At 41.9% G+C, this 8,420-nt stretch overlaps 1 long non-coding RNA gene across 1 annotated transcript; it reads right to left on the bottom strand.

Annotated features, from left to right (window-relative positions):
* Nucleotides 1–4,272: 4,272 nt before the first annotated feature.
* On the bottom strand, nt 4,273–6,873 carry LOC139833315 (uncharacterized). The gene is made up of 3 exons (XR_011748787.1): nt 6,577–6,873; nt 5,550–5,612; nt 4,273–4,333 (listed from the first exon to the last, which is right to left on the bottom strand). It is a non-coding gene; the product is annotated as an uncharacterized lncRNA (long non-coding RNA).
* Nucleotides 6,874–8,420: the final 1,547 nt, after the last annotated feature.

Below are 8,420 nucleotides of genomic sequence, written 5' to 3'. Positions count from 1 at the left end.
TAAGTTCATAGTAAAGGCATTGAAGCAACGCAAAGGAAGATGAAGTTTCAGCGGTTGCTTTCAACTTATAACATGTATATCTCATGGATAGTTGTCAATGCAAAGTAATATAACAAGTACAATATGCAAGTATGTAGGAATCAATGCACAGTTCACACAAGTGTTTGCTTCTTGAGGTGGAGAGAGATAGGTGAACTGACTCAACATAAAAGTAAAAGAAAGGCCCTTCGCAGAGGGAAGCATTGATTGCTATATTTGTGCTAGAGCTTTGGTTTTAAAAACAAGAAACAATTTTGTCAACGGTAGTAATAAAGCATATGTGTTATGTAAATTATATCCTACAAGTTGCAAGCCTCATGCATAGTATACTAATAGTGCCCGCACCTTGTCCTAATTAGCTCGGATTACCTGGATTATCATTGCAATGCACATGTTTTAACCAAGTGTCACAAAGGGGTACCTCTATGCCGCCTGTACAAAGGTCTAAGGAGAAAGCTCGCATCGGATTTCTCGATATTGATTATTCTCAACTTAGACATCCATACCGGGACAACATAGACAACAGATAATGGACTCCTCTTTTATGCATAAGCATTCAACAATTATTAATTTTCTCGTATGAGATTGAGGATGTTTGTCCAAAACTGAAACTTCCACCATGGATCATGGCTTTAGTTAGCGGCCCAATGTTCTTCTCTAACATTATGCATGCTCTAACCATTTTAGTGGTAAATCTCCCTTACTTCAGACAAGACGGACATGCATAGCAACTCACATGATATTCAACAAAGAGTAGTTGATGGCGTCCCCAGGAACATGGTTATCGCACAACAAGCAACTTAATAAGAGATAAAGTGCATAAGTACATATTCAATACCACAATAGTTTTTAGGCTATTTGTCCTATGAGCTATATATTGTAAAGGTAGAGGATAGAAATTTTAAAGGTGGCACTCAAGCAATTTACTTTGGAATGGCGGAGAAATACCATGTAGTAGGTAGGTATGGTGGACACAAATGGCATAGTGGTTGGCTCAAGGATTTTGGATGCATGAGAAGTATTCCCTCTCGATACAAGGTTTAGGCTAGCAAGGCTATTTGAAACAAACACAAGGATGAAGCGGTGCAGCAAAACTCACATAAAAGACATATTGTAAACATTATAAGACTCTACACCGTCTTCCTTGTTGTTCAACCCAATACTAGAAATTATCTAGACTTTAGAGAGACCAAATATGCAAACCAAATTTTAGCAAGCTCTGTGTATTTATTCATTAATAGGTGCAAAGTATATGATGCAAGAGCTTAAACATGAGCACAACAATTTCCAAGTATCACATTATCCAAGACATTATAGCAATTACTACATGTATCAATTTCCGTTTCCAACCATATAACAATTTAACGAAGAAGAAACCTTCGCCATGAATACTATGAGTAAAGCCTAAGGACATATTTGTCCATATGCAACAACGGAGCGTGTCTCTCTCCCACACAAAGAATGCTAGGATCCATTTTATTCAAACAAAACAAAACAAAAACAAAAAGACTCTCCAAGCAAAGTACATAAGATGTGATGGAATAAAAATATAGTTTCAGGGGAGGAACCTGATAATGTTGTCGATGAAGAAGGGGATGCCTTGGGCATCCCCAAGCTTAGACGCTTGAGTCTTCTTGATATATGCAGGGGTGAACCACCGGGGCATCCCCAAGCTTAGAGCTTTCACTCTCCTTGATCATATTGTATCATCTCCCTCTCTTGATCCTTGAAAACTTCCTCCACACCAAACTCAAAACAACTCATTAGAGGGTTAGTGCACAATCAAAATTTACATGTTCAGAGTTTACATAATCATTCTTAACACTTCTGGACATTGCACAAAGCTACTGAAAGTCAATGGAATCGAAAAATCCATCAAGCATAGCAAAACAGGCAATGCGAAATAAAAGGCAAAATCTGTCAAAACAGAACAGTTCGTAAAGACGAATTTTATTGAGGCACCAGACTTGCTCAAATGAAAATGCTCAAATTGAATGAAAGTTGCGTACATATCTGAGGATCACTCACGTAAATTGGCATAATTTTCTGAGTTACCTACAGAGAATTAGGCCCAGATTCGTGACAGCAAAGAAATCTGTTTCTGCGCAGTAATCCAAATCTAGTATGAACCTTACTATCAACGACTTTACTTGGCACAACAATGCACAAAAACTAAGATAAGGAGAGGTTGCTACAGTAGTAACAACTTCCAAAACTCAAATATAAAATAAAAGTACTGTAGTAAAAACATGGGTTGTCTCCCATAAGCGCTTTTCTTTAACGCCTTTCAGCTAGGCGCAGAAAGTGTATATCAAGTATTATCAAGAGACGAAGTGTCAACATCATAATTTTCACAATTTGTCCCATTGGGTATCTTAGATGCTCCCTTATCTATAGTGGTTTTAAGAGCTTTATCAATTTTAGGCCTATAATAGCTTTTTGGTTTAGGCCCCTTAGAGACATGGATGAACTTTTGCTCCTTACCCACATAAGCTTTCTCTCTAAACTTTATAGATGAAAAGGTTGAACCCAATGTTCCCATAGCCTCTTCAAGTTCACTAATCCTTTGGGTTTGATTATCATGAATAGCACAAGATTCTAAAATGGCAATTTTCTCATTAATTCCACCTAGAGATTTATCAAATTTATCAGTGCTATCAAGTAGTGCTCCCAAAGTAGTATCAATACTTGGAAGGTTTTGCTCTATGGTTTCCAACTTTTTCATGACATCTTCAAGAGAGGTTTCAATTTTAACTTCATTAACAGGTGGTATTCCAAATAAACTCTCAATAATGCAACTATCTTCTAAGGCAGGAGTACCTAGGAAGTTACCTCCCGCGAGACAATCAAGAACATACCTATTCCAGCTAGAAATACCAACATAAAAATTCCTCAGTAGGATAGTGGTGGAGTGTTTCTTAGTGCACCTATTATGGGCATCACTAATTCTATACCAAGCATCTTTTAAACATTCTCCCCCTTTTTGCTTAAACGCACGAACTTCAACTTCAGGATTACTCATTTTAGCAAACAAGATAGCAAGTAAAGTAAAACTAGCAACTAATTTTTTTGTATTTTGATTTAATGCAGCAAACAAAGTAGTAAATAAAATAAAGCAAGACAAAAAACAAAGTAAAGAGATTGCGATGTGGAGACTCCCCTTGCAGTGTGTCTTGATCTCCCCGGCAACGGCGCCAGAAAATCTGCTTGATACGCGTACAGCACGCGTCCGTTGGGAACCCCAAGAGGAAGGTGTGATGCGTACAGCGGCAAGTTTTCCCTCAGTAAGAAACCAAGGTTTATCGAACCAGTAGGAGCCAAGAAGCACGTTGAAGGTTGATGGCGGCGAGATGTAGTGAGGCGCAACATCAGGGATTCCGGCGCCAACGTGGAACCTGCACAACACAACCAAAGTACTTTGCCCCAACGAAACAGTGAGGTTGTCAATCTCACCGGCTTGCTATAACAAAGGATTAGATGTATAGTGTGAATGATGATTGTTTGCAGAAAACAGTAGAACAAGTATTGCAGTAGATTGTATTCGATTAAAAGAATGGACCGGGGTCCACAGTTCACTAGTGGTGTCTCTCCCATAAGATAAATAGCATGTTGGGTGAACAAATTACAGCTGGGCAATTGACAAATAGATAGGGCATGACCATGCACATACATGATATGATGAGTATAGTGAGATTTAATTGGGCATTACGACAAAGTACATAGACCGCTATCCAGCATGCATCTATGCCTAAAAAGTCCACCTTCAGGTTATCATCCGAACCCCTTCCAGTATTAAGTTGCAAACAACAGACAATTGCATTAAGTATGGTGCGTAATTTAATCAATAACTACATCCTCGGACATAGCATCAATGTTTTATCCCTAGTGGCAACAGCACATCCATAACCTTAGGGGTTTCTGTCACTCCCCCAGTGTGGCACCCCCGGGATCAGGGTTAGACAAATACCAGATCTTCGTCTGACATAAGCCTAACCTCGAGCTCGGAAGACTACAGTGAGAGAATCGGTAACACAACAGTGACTCTACGACTCAAAAGGATATATTACAACTCTTAACAGAGTAAGATCCAAATTATTACACGCAGAGGTCACTGACCCAACATTCAACAAGCAACGGAAGCAAATTATGTTATTCTAAATAACAAGATAGCAAAGGGCTTAAGAAGCCATAACATAAAGCGACGTCCCAGCCCATAAGTCGCAGCTCGCTGCTGGAACTCCAAACTAACCATCGATGTTAACGTAGAAACCACCTTCGGCTGCAGCAACTTCATCTGAAACAAAAGCATGCAAAGCTGAGTACAGGGACTCAGCAAGACTTAGTACAACCTTTTAGCAAAGCGGGTATGCAGGCTTTCTGGTAGATCTTCTTTTGCGTAAAGCCAGTTTTCCTTTGTAAGATAAGAGAGAAGAGAAGCTCGACTACTCAGAACCTTTGAAAGGGGATAAGAGAGCGACATCTCTATCTCTATTGATCATCATATTGTATCCACCAATCTTCATCATCTCGAACCACTATCCTCGGATCACCCCCTCAACACCCGAAGAAGGTGTCCATAAGCACACATTGGTTGCCAAGTTTTACGATTAGGTTCATGTTCTCTATGATCTCCACGTCCGTTCCCAAGTCGTCCATAACCGTGGACACGGCTTTTCGAAAAGATTCATAACCCTGCAGGGGTGCACAACTTTACCCACACGCGCCAACCGACTCTTAATGCCAATATATATTAGCTCTCTTCCTTGGAGAGCCGGCAGAGGGTGGTTGACCACGACCTTTACCTTGCTGTCGCCGAGACCATGAGTCACGCGCTAAGGATGGTTCCGCCGTAACGGGTCAAGTCCCGAAGTCGGTCCTTAACGATGTGTACCGAGGTGGGTTTCCCCAGAGGCCGCAACCCCCAGCCACCACGACCACGCTTACCTTCCTGTTATGTACCTTTAATCCCCAAGCAAAATGCAATGCATATGACCAGGTAACGCGCAAACTATGTGACTCATGGAATCTACTAGGCAAGTTAGTGAGTCGAGAGGGTACCATAATAGGGCCTCGTGTGGTTGTACGCTCGGTCTTGGTTCAAGAGGCGAGAACTCGGTTCCTAGGGTCGGCAGAAACGAAACAACCCACCACATCCCAAATGTGGCCTCTCGTCTGAGCCTTTAATCATGTTTATCATCATCTCTATACTTACCACGTCAACCTGTCATGCTAGATTCATTTCATTGTGAGGCTCCAGTCCGAAGACCGGAGTAGTAGCGTAACAAACTAAGCATGGCTAAGCATAAAGAGATAAAGGCTCTCGCGACGCACACATGCCAAACCTCTAGTTATGCTAGGAGCAGTGGATCAGGGTATCGAGGCTACAAAGGTCGGACATGCAACAGATGGGGTAACTATCTATCGATAAAAGACAGTTGAATCGTATACGATATGTAGGAACCACAGATAAAAGCATTTTGAAATCATAGATGAACCAGGTTAGGGCTTGCCTTGTCCCTCAGCGGATGAGTACTGTTCTTCGGTGGCGTTGACGTCGGACTCCGGCTCGGATCCTATCGCGAAGAACCAAACACCGGAAAGGGAAATACACATTCAAGACATGGCATAATGCAATGCGCATACAATATGAATGATATGTCATGTTAAAGAAATTTAGTAAACCCTAGGTGCATCATCAGGTTAAAGGGGTTCCGACATCGGACCCCGACATACGAGAGGTGTTTCTAGGGTTCCACTACTTTTACAATTTTAAGTGTTGCAATGATGTATGAATTACACCTAAACTTGTAGAGAATGTTTTTCTGAACATTTTGACATATTATACGTAATTTTCGGATGAAGTACGAATTAGTTACGAATTTTATACAGTTGCACTTTTCCTGAAAACGATTTTCAAAGAACAGTAACTAGATATACTTCCCAGAATAGAGTTTTGTGAGTGATACAGATTGGACTCCACTACACATGCCCAGGAATGTACTGAACTTAGTGACGCCAACAGCTACAGGATGTAATGGCTGAAACTAGACTGAAATGCCTGGAATCAAGATAACTTCAAACAGAGCAAGGTTACAGCAATCCTGAAATCTGGAGTGTATACTACTGCATTTTTAGAGATACATGATCAGTTCTGAACTTGTTTTGAACATCACACAAATATATAGCACTATCAGCTGGTATTTGGTATGGCAAAGAGTTCACAGGAAAGGCATAGGTAGCTGAACATGAGCTTCTACCGAGCACATGTACTAGCTGTCTAGAAATATGTTCTGGATCTGATACGTGTTTGCAAGAGAAGAGTATGTGAAACTGAATCTTTTCCACCTCTGACCAAAACTACAACCGGACCATGTGGAATTACAAATAGCTGTATGGTGCTTCTAGTCTTACGAACGCAAGAAATCAGTGATCCTATTAGTTCCTGGAGCAAACTGAAGTGGCACCGTAGCAGCTGAGCAACGAAAATACTCCATAAAACAAAGGTTGTAAGCATGGCAGAATCACTACCAGCTATACCTGAACAAGTGGGTTCCTAGCTCAGCTTCTGGATGGGTCGGCCTTCTAGTCTGTCCTCGTGCCCTCACTGATTGATTCCGCCGGCCGGCCGCGGACTCCGGCGACTGCTCCGGCGAGACTGCCGGACCTTCCCCTCCCTAGATCCTTTCCTCCCTGAACTCCTTTACTCCCTCAGCTAAATTTCCTCTCAGCTAGATCCCAGCCATGGTCGCTGGTTCTCAGTTTCACCGATGGCGATGACTTGATGGATAAGGTGTTCTCTGGATTGCTATGTGCTTTGTTGGGTGGAGTAGTAGTACTTGGTGACGACTAGTTGAGACAAGAGCGGTGCACTCTGAAGATATTTTAGATAGGTGGTTCTGTAGTAGATACAAATCCAAACGCTGAGGCTGTTCACTCTACTTACAGAACAAGTGTAAACTGGAACTACTCATACTACAGTTTGTCTATTTGATTTCAACATTTAGAGAGTTTGATTTTCCTCAGAAATGCAATTTTTTTAGGAGTTAAATTAAATGCATGCTATGCTCATGAGCAACTAACAACATTTATTTGATTAACAAAGTGGTTCTGTTACAACTCTACCCCCCTTACAAGAATCTCGTCCCCGAGATTCCTAAGTTTTAGAAAAGAAGGTAGGGTACTCAGATCGAAGACGATCTTCTCGTTCCCAGGTTGCTTCTGACTCAGAGTGATGAGACCATTGAACTTTCAGGAATTTGATGGTTTGACGCTGAGTTTTACGCTCAGCTTCATCAAGGATACGAACAGGATACTCTCGATAGGTCAGATCCTCTTGGAGATCAAGTGTTTCGTGATCAACACCACGGATGGGATCTTTGAAGCAACGTTTGAGTTGGGAGACATGGAAGACGTCATGAACTTCAGGAAAAGTTGGAGGGAGTTCCAACTTGTAAGCAAGTGCACCTCGTTTAGCAAGAACGCGGAAAGGACCAACATAGCGAGGAGCTAGTTTGCCTTTTATACCGAAACGATGGACACCTCTTAAAGGAGTGACTCGAAGATAAGCTTGCTCGCCAACTTCATAGCGAACTTCTTGATGATGACGATCATAATTGCTCTTTTGACGAGACTGAGCAGCTTTCAAACGTTCTCGGATAATGCCAACTTGATCTTCTGCTTCCTTGATCATGTCCGGTCCAAAGAACTGTCTTTCACCGGTTTCTAACCAATTCAGAGGGGTTCGACATTTCCGTCCATAAAGAGCTTCAAAAGGCGCCATGCCCAGGCTAGATTGGAAACTGTTGTTATAGGAGAATTCAGCAAATGGAAGGCACTTTTCCCAATTCTTGCCGAAGGATATAACACAGGCTCTGAGCATGTCTTCAAGGATTTGATTCACCCTTTCGGTTTGACCACCGGTTTGAGGATGATAGGCCGTGCTGAAGGAAAGATTTGTCCCCATGGAGTTTTGAAGACTTTCCCAGAATTTTGAGGTAAACAAGCTTCCACGATCGGAGATGATCTTCTTCGGAACACCATGAAGAGAGACTATCCGGGATATGTAGAGATCCGCTAGTTGACTAGCACGAATACTTTCCCTAACAGGAAGAAAGTGAGCAACCTTGGATAGACGATCCACCACTACCCATATGGAATCATTTCCCTTTGGAGTTTTGGGAAGTCCGGTAATGAAATCCATGCCAATTTCATCCCATTTCCATTCAGGAGTAGATAGAGGTTGAAGAGTACCAGCTGGTCTTTGATGCTCAGCTTTTACACGACGGCAAACGTCGCATTCAGCTACGAAGCGAGCGATTTCTCTTTTCATCCGGGTCCACCAGAACCTTTGGCGAAGATCCTGATACATCTTTGTACTTCCA

The sequence above is a fragment of the Lolium perenne genome, chromosome 7 (assembly GCF_019359855.2).
Source record: "Lolium perenne isolate Kyuss_39 chromosome 7, Kyuss_2.0, whole genome shotgun sequence".
NCBI classification, from domain to species: Eukaryota; Viridiplantae; Streptophyta; class Magnoliopsida; order Poales; family Poaceae; genus Lolium; species Lolium perenne.
The sequence above is the reverse complement of the archived record's forward strand: the minus strand, read 5'-3'. Positions and strand labels throughout refer to the sequence as shown.